Below are 16,748 nucleotides of genomic sequence, written 5' to 3'. Positions count from 1 at the left end.
AAAGACGCTTGCTCCTTGGGAGGAAAACTATGGCAAACCTAGACAGCATAGTAAGAAGCAGAGACATCACCTTGCCCACAAAGGTCCGTCTAATCAAAGCTATGGTTTTCCCAGTAGTAATGTATGGCTGTGAGAGCTGGACTATAAGGAAGGCTGAGCGCCGAAGAATTGATGCTTTTGAACTGTGGTGCTGGAGAAGACTCTTACAAGTCCCCTGGACTGCAAGGAGGTCAAATCAGTCCATCCTAAAGGAAATCAACCCTGACTGCTCATTGGAAGGACAGATACTGAAGCTGAAGCTCAAATATTTTGGCCATGTAATGCGAAGAGAAAACTCTCTGGAAAAGACCCTGATGCTGGGAAAGACTGAAGGCAAAAGGAGAAGGGGACGGCAGAGGATGAGATGGCTAGATAGCATCACCGATGCAATGAATATGAACTTGAGCATGCTCCGGGAGAGAGAGCAGGACAGGAAGGCCTGGCGTGCTATGGTCCATGGGGTCACGAAGAGTCAGACAGGACTGAACGACTGAACAACAACAACAACAACAATACAAGCAATAAATAAATAAAGCAGGCAAAACTGTTTCCTTTTTTGCAGGCTGCGCTGCACACAAAATGAAAGATGGCCCATCCCATTTTGTTACACAAGGAATTCCTGCTTTTCCACATCAACGATGCAATCCTATACACATTTACCTGGGAATAAGCTCCACTGAATGTAATGGTACCTACTTTGAGTCTAGAATTGTGCTGTCAGAGATTCTTTCCATGATACAGTAGTCTACTTTAAATCTTCTTTCCAGTAAAATGCCTCCTACTGTTATCCTTTTTCTTTTTTTCTTGTATAATTCCACTCCCGCTGCCAGATCCGTAACTGGCTTCCTTTCTGTCAAACCTGCCATGTTCTTCTAGCATCTGAGATAAATCATATTTGTCACCATCAAGCTAATGATAATCTATTTGGCCTTCTTCTAGGGAATACATGTTACAGTTGAATAACTTGCTGGCCTGAAAAGAGCTGGCAATGGTGTTTCATAAAGAATACCGTCCTGATCTCAAGTATTCTTTCCTACCCCCTTGGAACATTTTTTTTTTAAAATGTGATTCTTATTTCCAAAGCACATCCTTTGAATGAACATCTCCAGATCAGGTTCTTATAATCACTTAGCATGCATTACTATACCCATAAAAGGTTCAGTGTTTTTGAGGAGGACTGTTTCATAGACAGTTATCCATTGACATGCAACATTTCATAAATATATTCTGATAGTTAAACATTGCTCTCCTTAGTGGTAATACAGCCGCTCCGGTGAAAACATAAAGACCCTGATGCTCACGTTGTCACCACTGTAGCAAAGCTTGCCCCATTCCTTTTAAGGCTGAAAAATGGTTTGAATGATGAAGGATCTACTACAAAAGTTTGGGTATATAACAGAGTAGCATTCTGGATTGTTGTGTATTCAAATATTATAATGTGTATGTATCATTATAAAAATATTTTAATGTGTGTCCCAACATAGCCAGATATTAACAAACGAAGCACCTGAAGGATATGTACAGGTGAAACAATGCAGAGGAAAAAGAATAACTGGAAAAAATAAAATTTCAGTTCTTAAACTGAAGTTAAACTTTAAAACCCACATTCAATTAACATTCATAATGTATAGACTTTGTGATGTAGCCAGGATAGCTGAGACACAACCTAATCGAATGTAAATATTTTAATTAATTCACAGTGTGATCCTAATATTTGCCATGCCTGCCAATTATTATACAAGGGTGTAAGTTAGGTTGTGTGCTAAGGCCAAGAAAATAGCAGCTTGACACACATGTGTCTCATCTAGATGTGGGAAACCATCGGGGGGGGGGAAGGGTTAAAGACCCCCTTGCCCCAGGGCTGCCACTCCAATTAATTTTGGGAGCTTCTCTGTCTATTTTAAAGTGTTTTTTTTTAAGTTGTAATATCTGATCAGGGCTCTTCCATATTGCACGTGGTTTGGGCCTTAGAAACAACCAGTTCAAGTTCATGCAACATTGGTATTGTACTGGTGTTGTAATGATATTATAGGAACATCAAAGATAGATATGCCACCAAAATGTCTAGGATTAGATGTTATGTGACCTGACTGCTAGATATGACAAATATAAGTGCCATGTAATATTTATCCAATAACATTTTAACTATTCCTGCAATAAGATTGAAATTTTCATGATGCAGAAATCTGTCACCTCATGAGTTTTCATGAACCCAGACAATATCATGAGGTGTAGACCTTCCTATTTTGTTTTTGCCCAGGAATGAGTTTTCACACATCTATTTCTTTGATAAAAATGCAGGAGCAAAGAACATAATTATTGCACTGACCCGGTCACCAAGTTTGATACGGGAATGGGTGAGAATTTTGTTCAATTCATACGCCACAGGGAGCTGCAGGCAATCCTGGCTCACAATAGGATGGATCCAGGCTATGTTAGTCGAACATAGGTCCCATCGAATGGCACTCAGTTATAACTTTAGCCCCATCAATTTCAGTGAAAATTCAGTGCAATTAACTTGTACTGGATCCAACCCTATGATTGTATGGTACATGTGTTTTCCAGCATGATGTACACATAAAATATCCTTGGAGTACACCTAGGAACAAAAATGTGTGAAATCTTCTAGTGTTATAGTTAAGTAATTACATTTATGAGTCACTATATAACAAAAATGTTCCCAGGAGATGAAGGATCAGTAAAAAAACTGAAACATAAAACAGTCTATATAAATCAAATGAAACACTAAAATCATTATCATCATCATCAATATCATTTACACATTTCCCATTACAGTGGTTGCTTGTGCTTGCCAACATAAATATTTAAGATGCATGTCTGCCAGTAGTACAGTTCTGAATGCTGCCTGTAATTGGATGCATAAATGCTAAATACGTTTTTTGAGATGTTTTAGGCTAATTGCACATCTGATTTGTATCTTTTAATACAGTCGGTCCTTCAGAAGGGTGTAATTGCTGGTGCAGTCATCAAACTATTGTTTCTGTGCCAACAGTGGTGTTCACACAGGGTTCCCAAATGGCACACTGTTTTTCCTTAAACAGTTACAAACTTCCAAGAAATGGTTCGTCCAGTGACCCTACAACCTGGTAGTCCTACCCTAAACTTGCTTTCCTAAAAGCAAGTCTCACAGTTGCAGCGGGACAGACTTCCCAGTAAGTGTGCTTAGAACTAGTTTTACAAACCCTTGTTTTCCAGTGTTCTACCACTGTTCTACCACTGCAGTTGACAGCAGCAACTATGCTGGAAGCATGGCCACCACTTTGCATTCCACTTTGCACTGTGTGTGGCAGGGTACCTAAAAGTAAGTATGTGTACAAATGGTCATCCAAGAATTTTGAAAGCTGAAAAACCACAAGTACAAGACAGCTTTATTTGATAATAGTAGTTTGTGCAAATTTCTATTTTGCTGGCCTAATTCTAGTTGAATATAGCCCCCCCGGGAGGTAAACATTGGAATCTCCAAGACAGAAACAATTCCCCAGTGTATGCTTGTGCACTCCAGCAATGAACCCAGGCTTTCTGCTTGATGCAGAAAAGTCAGACAAAAATAGAATTGTCATTTTTTTCAGATAGTGATTCATCACATTCACCCAAATGTTTCAGCCATCTGCTTTATGTTCCTGTCCTGAGGATTATGAGTGATTGTGACTTCAGTAGAAGCTTTTAAAAAGTTTGTGTGAATGTGTGTATTTTAAGCCTCCCTACAACATGTGTCTACATCCAAAAAAAAAAAAAAGCAAGATGATTTACTAAAGATGAAGAGTGCAGCCTTGCATTTTGCAGCATGTCTTCCATTTCTACTAGCTGTACAGAAAGTCTACAGATGGTGGAGTGACATGTCTCCAGTGGCAGAACTGGATTGTATTTTGAATTAGTAGGACTCTGCTGTTTACCAGTACTGCCAGATGAACTGGAACAAGGTGTTCAAAGACTTCTCCAAAGAAAGCCCATTTCCCACTGCTTTTCAGGTGGGCATTTGCTAAAACCTAACTACCTGATTTTCTTTGTTGTTGTTGTTTTCACTGTTGAGATCTATGTACTCAAGATGGCTTTGGGCTTGTCTTTTTCAGAGGGCAGGTGGCTTTGACACAGGGCAAACCTTTTGGAATTGAAGGGGTCTTTCCAAAGCAGTTTGTAATGAGCGTGGGAATCTTCTGCTAGATATTTTTAAAAACCCTGGAAAATCCCACTAGGTATGCCTACTGGGTGTGTCTAATGTAGCTCTTGGGATCCCGGCCATTGTTACTGCCTTTTAAAAAATGGGGTAGAATGTTACATAAATAAAAATGTTTGGCTACATTTAGATTTCATGGTTTGGATCCAGATAGAGTCATACTTATAGCAGGCTCACTGAAAAGAAGGGGACTTCTGTAGCTATTCCTTCTAGCCATTCTGTATCTATTCCTGTAGCTCAGGACAGGAGTATGCAACTTGTGACCATCCAGATGTTTTGGCCCACAACTCCCACCATCCCTCATCATTGGCTATGCTGCTATGAGTGATGGGAGTTGTAGGCCAAATCATGTTGTATACCCCTACTGTAACTATTCTTCTGTAGCTATTCCTCTTATATTAAAGTCCCTGTTAGCTAAAATGCAAGCAACTGCCTGTTCATTGGGCCTACCATAAGAAAGGGAGGCAAGTGCCATTCAGTGTTCTTTTTCCAACTTTGATCACATATTTCCAGTCCCTCATTTGAATGGAATTCAAGAAATTACTAAAACGCAGCTGGAAATGAAATAAGTGATACACAAGCAATCAGCACCACTTACTCAAAGTATAAGCTGTGTTTTTATATGAGCTTGAATGCATACCCCAGGGTAATATCGATTCCTCATAACATCTGATTGGACCGTAGGCAACTCTTTTAGCATTGCTTTAATTCTTTTTAAAATCAAAACCTCAAGAATAATATTTTGCAAACTGGAATTTTTGTCATATAATCTTTTTCTACAAGAATTCCTTGGGATATAAGCCATTAGCCTGATCCAGTTTGGGTCATTCATGTGCAAAAGTAGGGTAGATAGTGGGTATCATATATCATGTCCCCATGTCACACTGGAATCTAGGAGGCCCAACCACTTCATGCCTCTCCGTCCTTGTCCAAAGTGGATTGCAGGTTTTATCTGGGATGACTTAATCCACCTTGGGAAGTTTGGTGGAGTGGAATGCAACCCGTTCTGCTATCCAGAAACACTGTTCAGCAAACAGTACTACAACAAGCAAGCGACCGTTGAACGGGGGGAAAGGAGGTATTGGAAACTGCTAAAGTCTGCTGATCCTGGGATGGGTGTGTGGCAAGTATGGAAAGGAGAAACAGCACTGAAGCTCTTGTAACCAACAGTCCTTCATTTTGGCCACCAGGGGAGGTATGATGCCTCTGCTCTTCTGAAGGGTAACAGAGACAGATGGTGCTTTCAACTCACATGCAGCTTCATTAAGAGGCCTGTGTATGAATTGTCCCAACTCTGTGAGATTCAGTGACAAGAGACCTGGGTAGCCTTGGAAATCTGGACTCGGCTTTTACTTCCTCCACATCCTGGACTTGTGCTAAACCAGTCTCAATGGCCTATTTGTAAAATGAGAGGATTATTATTATTATTATTATTATTATTATTAGAGTTACATACTAATGCATGTTGTTGCTGCTGCTGCTGCTTGTTATTTCCTGTTGCCAACATTATTTTAGTTGTCAGCATAAAACATGGATAATTCTTTGAGGAAGTGGGGGTGATGGGCATTTCTACACCAGCCTAAAATCCTGCATTTAAAACAGGGCTTTCTGCTTCCATTTTAAATGCAGGATCACAACTGACTCCCTTTCCATGTGTTTCCTTCCCCCCTCCCCCCTATTTCTCCCCGTATATGAGTCTTCCATTATCTTTCATTGATCTTGCTCCTTTTCTTGCCGCTATTTACTCTTTTCATGGAGGAAACTGAAGCAGAACACAACGGGGTAATTTGATAGCTCATTATCTGCAATCTATTTAAAAACGGAACAAAGGGCATTGAGTGCAGGAGGGTCACGGCAGGGTCACGCTGTCATGGAAGAGCCCGCAAACGTCTGTGAAGAAGCAAACTCAATCGCAGGATAAAAGCTCCATGTGATGAAGCCCGATGTCTGTCAGGATGACAATGAGGAAGATCAGTCACCGCGTCAGTCAGCATTTGATTTGACACGACTGGGCAAACGCTGGGATGCCAAATGGCTCACATCGGCTGACCCCAGCCAGGCAGCTGCAATAGCCAACACAATCTCCAATACTGCCCATGCCCCTGGCCCCACCCTCAATGGAGCATCCCTTTGTGATGCTACACCAGCATTCTGGGGAAATGAACTTGGCAGCACCTACAGCAGCCTGACCCTCTACTTCTCTTCACAGTACCAGGCTGAGGGAGTAGCCAGATCTGATGCTCCTTTCAGCATTGCCTGGCTGGCACCACACTGCTGCTCACCTCGATGCATCCCCCCAAACCTGGTGCCAACCCTGATGATGATATTGGTACCGTAAGTGTACATGGCACTTTGGAGAATAACAGAAGGAAGACCGGCCTGTTTTGAGGAGTTTACGATCTAAAATTGGATACAAGAGAGCCATAGATATGTGGATGAACACAATGAAGAATGTAAAACACTCTGCACATCTGTCTATCTATTCAGTTCATGTGTGTGTGTGTGTGTGTGTGTATATATATATATATATATATATATATATATATATATATATATCTCCATAGAATCTATAGAAGGCAGATCCTGGTCAGAGCTCCAGTCATTGAAAGTATCCCTCCCGCCTGCATCACAGCTCACCCCATTCAGCAGGGTCCCTCAATGCTCTGTGTACCATTTGGGGTGGGGGGTGGAAGGGCTGCCGTTGACACAGGGAAGTCCACTTCCGCCAGCCCAGTTCCATGTGTCTGGATCCAACCCTATATATACATACAGCATCCTACTTTTTATGTGTAGGTATTTAAGCACTATAGGAAACTGTTATTATAATTGCATCCTGCACAACTCTCAGATGTTGACTGCCTCTTTGGCATTGCCTGTAAAAGCAGTAAAAACCTAGCCAAAGTAGTGCTTTGAAGACATGGAGAAATTCACTACCTTCAATCAAAAGGTCTAATACACACACACACTCATATGATTTCTATCAAATTCTTTACAAGCTCTTTCAGGACTCCTTACCAGTCTTACTATAAGAATAGTTATAAAGGAGTTTACAAGGCGTGCTTGATTAGCGTTTTGCAGCTTTTAAGTAGGGGGGCTGGGGAAAACCTGAATAAAAAAAACAATTATTACCAGGTTCAATGATAATGTGGTCTGAGAAGGAGCAGGGGGGAGATTTTTAAGAACAGTGGAGCTTGAAGAAAATCTGAAGGTCAAGAGAAACAGCAGTGAACCTTCTAATGGAAGTTGGCTGTCTTTTTTTAATAGCTGCATATGGTGTTTAATATTTTGTATGTTCACTTTCTTGTTCTATGATGTATGAAATAGCTCTGTTAACAACAGATCTCCACATGCAACTCATTTGCAAGTATCTGGAAAGGAAAAGGGAAAAAGCTAAGTACCAAGTAATGGTCACTGTGTTGTAGGAGCAATTCCCCTGTGAGTAAATATACAAGTGATTTACTGGTGACCTAATGTTCTAGGAGGGAAATACAATACAAATTGTTAAGTGGTGCAAAGTTACACAGTTCCATTGGATTTTTATAATGTTTAGATCAGAATCTATTCTAATTCCAATTTTCTGTGCCAGTACATATCACACAGTCCGGCTTTATGAATTAATTCCCAGTTCTGAATGGCCATTTCCCACCTTCTTTCAAATCTGGCTCCTTTTGGGTATTGCACTATAACACTAAAATGAATCACTGTCCAAAATCCCACGTTTTGCAAAAGAATATTTCCCCCCCGCCCCGCCCCGCCCCGCCCCGCCCCGCCCCCAATTTCCAAGCTTCAACTGTATCAATAAAGTTCAGTGGAATCAGAAGAGCTCTTCTGTTTTCTAAGACCCTCCAAGTAACGTCCTCTGCACTTTAAACTGTTAGAAGACACACTTGAAATTTTTGCAGGCAAATTGAAATTAGGAGAAATTAAGTTCCTTCATGTTTCCCTACCACACAGACACCTGCATTCATTTAAGGCTCCACTCTAGGCATGTCTACTCAGGAGTAAGCCCCAGTGCAACAGCTTTCATGCCTGTGAAGGATAGCTTAAATGCCTTTAAATGCCCTCTAATCTCTGATCATTCCTTTCCAATCACTGATGAGAGATAACAGAAGAAGCTTGTGCAGACCTTTAAATACTCTCTTACCTTTGAATGTTGATCAGAGGTAACAGGACAGATCAAAAATAAGAGCAGAAGAGCCTTGCAGACTACATCCAAGCCATGAGCCAGAGGGTTTCCACCTCTGCAGTAAAGTATTTTTCTCATCAAATGATGAGAAAAAGTAATGTGTGAAACAAGCAACAGAGAATGGGTGAAAAGAGGTGAATCAGTGCAAAGCATCCATTTAAATTTGGCCTTAGGTTGCTCAGGTTACCCAAATGAGCAGAGACCATCTGAAACAAGATGAGCTAAAAATGGATGGGGGAACTGTGAATATGTATGTTGCTTTGAGTATTTTGAATACAGGTAGGAATGCAATTTTTTATATCACTGGTAGCTATAAAATGTATATGCACAGAAACATACACTCTTGTTCACGTATATTGGCTGGGTTCACACAATATGCTAATCCACACTCAGTGGTTGAGTGTAGGTTGCTGTTGAGCCATGGGTTGTTTGTTGAACTGTGGGTTAGCATGTTGTCCAAACCCAGGACATTTCCCACAGGGTGGCTTGTTAACCATGCAAAGAAGTGGGGCTTCTTAACCACCCTGAACAACCCAAGAATGAACCATGGGTTCTCCAGGTGGCTTGTTCAAGAAAAATAAGCCACACTGCATGGCTAACAAGCCACCCTGCAGAAAATGTCCTGGGTTCAGACACCATGGTAACCCACTGAGTGTAGTAGGTTAGCTTGTTGTGTGAACCCAGCCAGTGCCTGGTTTCTCTGATCATTTATTTCTGTTGGGTAGGAATTTCAGTAGCTTATACGTCAAGGTAAGCAAGTCTACAAAGCAGAGAATTCTGAAACAACTGACTTTTCTAAGAAGAAAAGTAGAGGTGTGCTGGATCAGACCAAAGGCCTAAATAATCCAGAATTTTGTTCCTACAGTGGCCAACCAAATGCTTCTGGGAAGCCCACAAGTAGGACATGAGTGCAATAGCATCCTTCCATTCATATTCCCAGCAACTGGTATTAAGAGGTATCCTGCCTCTAATATTGAATAGCTATTATGACAATATATAGCCTTATCCTCCATAAATATAAGTAACCATTAAGAATGAAATGTTTCACTCTTGCATATAGTTGTGAAGGCATGGAAATTAGAAATGATCCCCCCCAAAGCCTAACTTTTTTTAAAAAAAGGAAATTATGGAAAAGATGAAAAATTCTTTAGATAGAATATAGTTCCCCCCAAAAAAAATTATGAGAAGAATACTTAAAGCAATGTTTTAAATAATATTGTTATGCAGCCAATTCACCCTGCTGCAAATCTCTTAGATCCACAGTTCAAAAGAAGTAAGGTTCGTGATGATAGCTCTGATGTGGCATTTGACTAGAGTACTCAACAAGCAACACTCTTAGGACTTGATGTTAGAAAAGCTCTTTTAAATGTTGCAGAATGCAGAACATAATATATCTGTATGTTTTAATGTATATTTAGGCAATAGGGTTTTTTTTAATGATTTTTTTAATGAAATTGTTCTTATATTCACTGCTGTGTCCTCTATTGTTTATAGTTGTTAACTTGTATTGTAAAATGTGTGTGTATGTGTGTGCTTTTTAATCTTCTTAAATACCTTTATACATTTGTTGCTGTTCAGTCGTTCAGTCGTGTCCGACTCTTCATGACCCCATGGACCATAGCACGCCAGGCCTTCCAGTCCTGCGCTCTCTCCCGGAGCGTGCTCAAGTCCATATTCATTGCATCAGTGATGCTATCCAGCCATCTCATCCTCTGCCGTCCCCTTCTCCTTTTGCCTTCAGTCTTTCCCAGCATCAGGGTCTTTTCCAGGAAGTTTTCTCTTCGCATTAGGTGGCCAAAATATTTGAGCTTCAGCTTCAGTATCTGTCCTTCCAATGAGCACTCAGGGTTGATTTCCTTTCAGATGGACTGATTTTTGACCTTCTTGCAGTCCAGGGGACTCGTAAGAGTCTTCTCCAGCACCACAGTTCGAAAGCATCAATTCTTCGGTGCTCAGCCTTCCTTATAGTCCAGCTCTCACAGCCATACATTACTACTGGGAAAACCATAGCTTTGATTAGACGGACCTTTGTCGGCAAGGTGATGTCTCTGCTTCTTACTATGCTGTCTAGGTTTGCCATAGCTTTCCTCCCAAGGAGCAAGTAGGAGTGCACGAAAGCCACTTACCTGGTCTCGCAGCTTTTCGCAGTGGAGGGGAGGCGCATCGCTGCTCTCCCCCCAAAGTTCAAGCCGGGGGAGGAGGTTTCCCGCCTCACCTGGCCGAAATTCAGGCTGGAGGGGGAGGCTTCCCGCCTCACTCGGCCAAAATTCAGGCCGGGGAGGAGGCACCTCGCCCAGCCGTGAAATAAAAAGTTTTTTTTAAAAAAAAAAAATATATAAGGAACGTGACCAAATAAGGAACGTGAATGGCGGCTCCCTGTGGGGGCCGCCATTAGCCGTACACGCTTTTTTTTTTTTAAAGTCACCCGTGATAGGCTACGTGACGATTTACGTAGCCTATCACGGCTGACTTTGCAAATCTAGCCGTGATAGGCTACGTTAATCATCACGTAGCCTATCACGGGGGTGTTTTTTTTTTTTTTACTTTTATTGGAATCGCGGCGGCGGCAGCCGGTCCAAGGACAGGCTGCCGCCCCCGCCCCTGACGAAGACCTGACGAACCGCCGCCGGGACCCACCGCCGGGAGGGACATTCGGGAAAGGTAAGTCCCGTCCAGGGGGGGGGGGGCTGCGGGGTGCGGGGGGGTGCGGAGAGTTTCTCCCCGAAACTTCTTCGGGGGGCCGAACACGTTGGCGCTCGGCCCCCCGAAGTTTCGGGGAGAAATTCTCCGCCAACCCTAGGAGCAAGTGTCTTTTAATTTCATGGCTACAGTCACCGTCTGCAGTGATCTTGGAGCCCAAGAAAATAAAATCTGTCACTGCTTCCATTTCTTCCCCTTCTATATGCCAGGAAGTGATGGGGCCAGATGCCATGATCTTCATTTTTTTAATGTTGAGATTCAAACCAGCTTTTGCACTCTCCACTTTCACCTTCAACAAGAGGCTCTTTAGATCCTCTTTGCTTTCTGCCATTAGGGTGGTATCATCTGCGTATCTGAGGTTGTTGATAATTCTCCCGGCAATCTTAATTCTGACCTGTGATTCATCCAGCCCGAAGTTTCTCATGATGTACTCTGCATATAAGTTAAATAAGCAGGGCGACAATATGCAGCCTTGTCGTACTCCTTTCCCAATTTTGAACCAATCGGTTGTTCCATGTCTGGTTCTTATTGTTGCTTCTTGACAGGTTTCTCAGGAGACAGGTAAGGTGGTCTGGTACCCCCATCTCTTTCAGAATTTGCCACAGTTTGTTGTGATCCACACAATCAAAGGCTTTAGCATAGTCATTGAAGCAGAAATAGAAGTTTTTCTGGAATTCTATTGCTTTCTCCATGATCCAGCGAACGTTGGCGATTTGATCTCTAGTTCCTCTGCCTCTTCGAAACCCAGCTTGTACTTCTGGTAGTTCTCAGTTCGCATACTGCTGAAGCCTAGCTTGTTGGATTATGAGCACAAACTTGCTGGCATGTGAAATGAGTGCAATTGTGCGGTTGTTTGAACACTCTTTGGCATTGCCCTTCTTTGGAATTGGAATGTAAACTGACCTTTTCCAGTCTTGTGGCCACTGTTGAGTGTTCCAAATTTGTTGGCATATTGAGTGCAGCACTTTAACAGCATCATCTTTTAGGATCTTAAATAGCTCAGCTGGAAGACTGTCATCTCCGCTAGCTTTGTTGTTAGTCATGCTTCCTAAGGCCCACTTGAGCCTCTCAAGGATGTCCGGCTCATGTTCAGTGACTGCACTATCATGGCTATCAGGGACATTCAGATCTTTCCTGTATAGTTCTTCTGTGTATTCTTTCCACCTCTTCTTAATCTCATCATCTTCTGTTAGGTCCCTGCCTTCTTTGCCCTTTTTCATGCCCATCTTTGCACAAAAGTTCCCTTGATATCTCCGATTTTCTTGAAGAGATCTCTAGTCTCACCCATTCTGTTGTTTTCCTCGATTTCTTTGCATTGTTCATTTAAGAAGGCCTTCTTGTCTCTCCTTGCTATTCTCTGGAACTCTGCATTCAGTTGGATATATCTTCCCCTTTCTCCCTTGCTTTTCACTTCCCTTCTTTCCTCAGCTACTTGTAAAGCCTCATCAGACAGCCACTTGGCTTTCTTGCATTTCTTTTTCTTTGGGATGGATTGAGTTGCTACCTCCTGAACAATGTTACGGACCTCCGTCCATAGTTCCTCAGGCACTCTGTCTATCAGGTCTAATCCCTGAAATCTATTCCTCACCTCCACTGTATATTCATAAGGGATATGATTGAGGTCATACCTGAATGGTTTAGTGGTTTTCCCTACGTTCTTCAATTTCAGCTGAAATTTTGCAACAAGAAGCTCATGATCTGAGCCACAGTCAGCTCCAGGTCTTGTTTTTACTGACTGTATAGAGCTTCTCCATCTTTGGCTGAAAAGGACATAATCAATCTGATTTCAATATTGACCATCTGGAGATGTCCATGTGTAGAGTCGCCTCTTGTGCTGTTGGAAAAGAGTGTTTGCTATGATCAGCGTGTTCTCTTGGCAAAACTCTATTAGCCTTTGTCCTGCTTCATTTTGTACACCAAGGCCATGCTTGCCTGTTATCCCAGTGATTTCTTGACTTCCTACTTTAGCTTTCCAATCCCCTATGATGAAGAGGACATCTTTTTTTGGTGTTTGTTCTAGAAGGTGTTGTAGGTCTTCACAGAACCGATCAACCTCAGCTTCTTTGGCCTCAGTGGTTGGGGCATAGACTTGAATTACTGTCATGTTGAATGGTTTGCCTTGGATTCGTACTGAGATCATTCTATCATTTTTGAGATTGTACCCCAGTACTGCTTTTCCCACCCTTTTGTTGACTATGAGTGCTACTCCATTTCTTCTAAGGGATTCTTGCCCACAATAGTAGATATAATGGTCACCTGAATTAAATTCGCCCATGCTTGTCCATTTTAGTTTGCTGATTCCCAATATATCGATGTTCAATCTTGCCATCTCATGATTGATCACCTCCAGCTTACCTTGATTCATTGATCTTACATTCCAGGTTCCTAAACAATATTGTTCTTTACAGCATTGGATTTTCTTTTCACCACCAGACACATCCACAGCTGAGTGTCCTTTCGGCTTTGGCCTAGCCGCTTCACTCTTTCTGGCGCTACTTGCAAATACCCTCTGCTCTTCCCCAGTAGTATACTGGACACCTTCTGACCTGAGTGGCTCATCTTCCAGCATCATCTCTTTCAGCCTTGTGATATGTTCCATGGGGTTTTCTTGGGAAGAATCCTGGAGTGGGTTGCCATTTCCTTCTCCACTGGACCACATTTTGTCAGAACTCTCTGCCATGACCTGTCCGTCTTGGGTGGCCCTGCATGGCATAGCTTATGGCTTCACTGAGTTACGCAAGCCCCTTTGCCACAACAAGGCAGTGATCCATGAAGGGATACTAGACCATTTTTAGGTACTAGACCACTTACAAAGACTTTAGGTCAAAATGCATTTGGTTTTGCTACTGGTTACTTATGGAATTGTTTGATATTACAGCTCAAGAATATTGTATACAACTAAAATGATCAGGAGGCTGGAGCATCTCTCCTATGAGGGAAGGTTACAACAGCTGGGATTGTTTAGCTAGGGATGTCAGAGAATTTCTCCACGAATCACGGGGAGGCCGAATGCCAGAGCATTCAGCCCCCCGAAATTGGTGGAGAAACGGTCCGCCACCCCCCGCCACCCCCCCGGGATGGGACTTACCTTGTGCGAATGTCCCTGGCGGCAGCGGCTTCGGTGGCGGTTCGGCAGCGGTGGCTGCGGTGGCTGCGGCGGCCAGTCTTCCGACCAGCTGCCGCCACTGCCATTCCCCCCCCCCCAAATGTGATAGGCTACATAAAGATTTACGTAGCCTATCACGGCTAGATTTGTAAAAAACACCGTGATAGGCTACATAAATGTTTACGTAGCCTATCACGGCTGAGTGAAAAAAACAAACAAAAGGAGGGTAAAGTGTATATGATAGAGGTGTGTAAAATTATGCACGGTGTGGAGAATGTGGATAGGGAGATGTTTTTCTCCCTCTGTCATAATACTAGAACCTGAGGTCATCCCATGAAGCTGATTGGTGGGAGATTCAGGAAGTACTTCTTCACACAGCACATAGTTAAACTATGGCATTTGCTACCACGGGATGTAGTGATGGCTGCCAACTTGGATTGCTTTAAAAGGGGGTTAGACAAATTCCTGGAGGAGAAGGTTATCAATGGCTACTAGGCTTATGCCTAATTGCCTATGTACACCAGGTGCTGTTGCACTTGTGTCCTGCTTGTGGTTTCCTGGTCGACAGCTGATTGGCCACTGTGTGAACAGAATGTTGGACTAGATGGATTCTTGGTCTGATCCAGCAGGGCTCTTCTGATGTTCTTATATTCTGTTCTTATTTTCCTCTATTGTCTTTTAATGTGTGTTTGAGAGCGGAGGACAGGAAGGCCTGGCGTGCTATGGTCCATGGGGTCACGAAGAGTCGGACATGACTTAATGACTGAACAACAACAACAAAGTTAAAATAATATTATCAGATCTCTCTCTCTCTCTCTCTCTGTGTGTGTGTGTATACTTAATGTTCACCAGTTTGCTTATCCCAACTGTTTTATCACTATCAAATCTCCATTCAGCCATGCAGATCACTGGATGACTCTGGCTCCATCTTACCATGACAACCTAGGTTGTTGCAAGGATATTGCAGAACTGGAACAGGTGCAGAAAAGGGGCAAGTGACATGATCGGGAAGTCAGATTACCTTCCACATGAAGAGCAGTTAAAATCATAGAGTTGGAAGGGAGGGACCTTGGAGGTGATCCAGTCCACCTCCCTCGTCAATGCAGGATTTGCAATGCAGGATACAGCTACAGCATCCTTGACAGTGGATGGCTGTCCAACCACTGCTTAAATGCCCCAGCGAAGGAGAGTCCACACCCACCCAAGGCAGTCTATTCTCCTGTCAAACAGCTCAAACCATGAGGCAGTTTCTCCTAATATTTCACCAACAATGTTTACTTTGGGCTTTCTGCTTTAGAGAAAACAAAATAAAAGGGGCAACCCTTCAAGTGCAGCAAGAATAGCACTAGAATATGCTGGAGGAATCCATCCCTCTGAATGGCGTAGAGTCAGACGCAAACAGCAAAAGAAGGAACAAAATGAAGTCACAGCATGGGGCCTCCCTTAAAAGCAACACACGGACCTAATTAGCCCTCCCCCATTAATTTAGAACTTCCTTTTGTATTTATATATTAATTAAGTGTGCTTTATGTAGTTAATTCTAACCCGTATTTATGTTATGCAGATCATAAAGCACTGCTGTAATATGATCATATTGGACAGTCCCCATTAACAATCTTGCTGCCCAATTTTGGATCAGCTGAAGGTTCTGGATCATTTTCAAAGACAGACCCACGTATAATGCATGGCAGTAATCCAAATGAGAGGTTACCAGAGCACGGAGAACTGTAGCTAGGCTATCTCTATCCAGATAGAATCACAGCTGGTATATCAGCCTAAGCTGATGAAAGTTAGGTATTCTTTGCCCCTGAGGCCAACTTTGCCTCCAATGACAGTGCTGGATCTATCTAAGAGCATCCCCAAACTATAAACCTGATCCATTAGGAGAGTGCAACCCCCTCCGGAACAGGTTGAATATCACTCATCTGGACAGAAGAACCACCCACTAACAGTACCTCCATCTCATCTGGATTGAGGCTCAGTTTATTGACCCTCATCCAGTCGGTTACCATTACTGTACCCAGACACTTGCTCAGAATGCCCACTGCCTTACTTGGATTTGATGAAAAGGAGAGATAGAGCTGGGTGTCATCTGCATGTTGGACTCCTCATGTCATGCCCTACTTGGAGGAGGATTCATCTAAGGAAGAAGAGGAGGGGGACAGCCAGCGCAATGGGCCTCAAACAGAGCTCAGCAAGGAACAGGAGGCCTTGGCTGACAGTCCTTCCCTGGAAACATTACAGGCGCAACCTGGCCTCTCTCGAGCAGTTCCTGATCTTCCCCAAATGCTGGAAGCATACGCTGGGGGGGATCTATCCCTCTGAATGGCATAGAGTCAGAATAGAGCAGCAAAAAAACAAAAGGAAGTCACAGCACGGGGCCTCCCTTAAAAGCAACAGGCTGACCTAATTAGCCAGCTGTGCTGATTAACGGCCAGTTATAAATTCAGCCCCGCCGACACCAGCTTTCTGATGCAAATAACAGCACCTTATCCTTGGCTTTGCTTTTAAGATACCCAACC

The sequence above is a fragment of the Heloderma suspectum genome, chromosome 4 (assembly GCF_057233095.1).
Source record: "Heloderma suspectum isolate Gila_16-S chromosome 4, 16-S_ref, whole genome shotgun sequence".
Taxonomy (NCBI): domain Eukaryota; kingdom Metazoa; phylum Chordata; class Lepidosauria; order Squamata; family Helodermatidae; genus Heloderma; species Heloderma suspectum.
The sequence above is the reverse complement of the archived record's forward strand: the minus strand, read 5'-3'. Positions refer to the sequence as shown.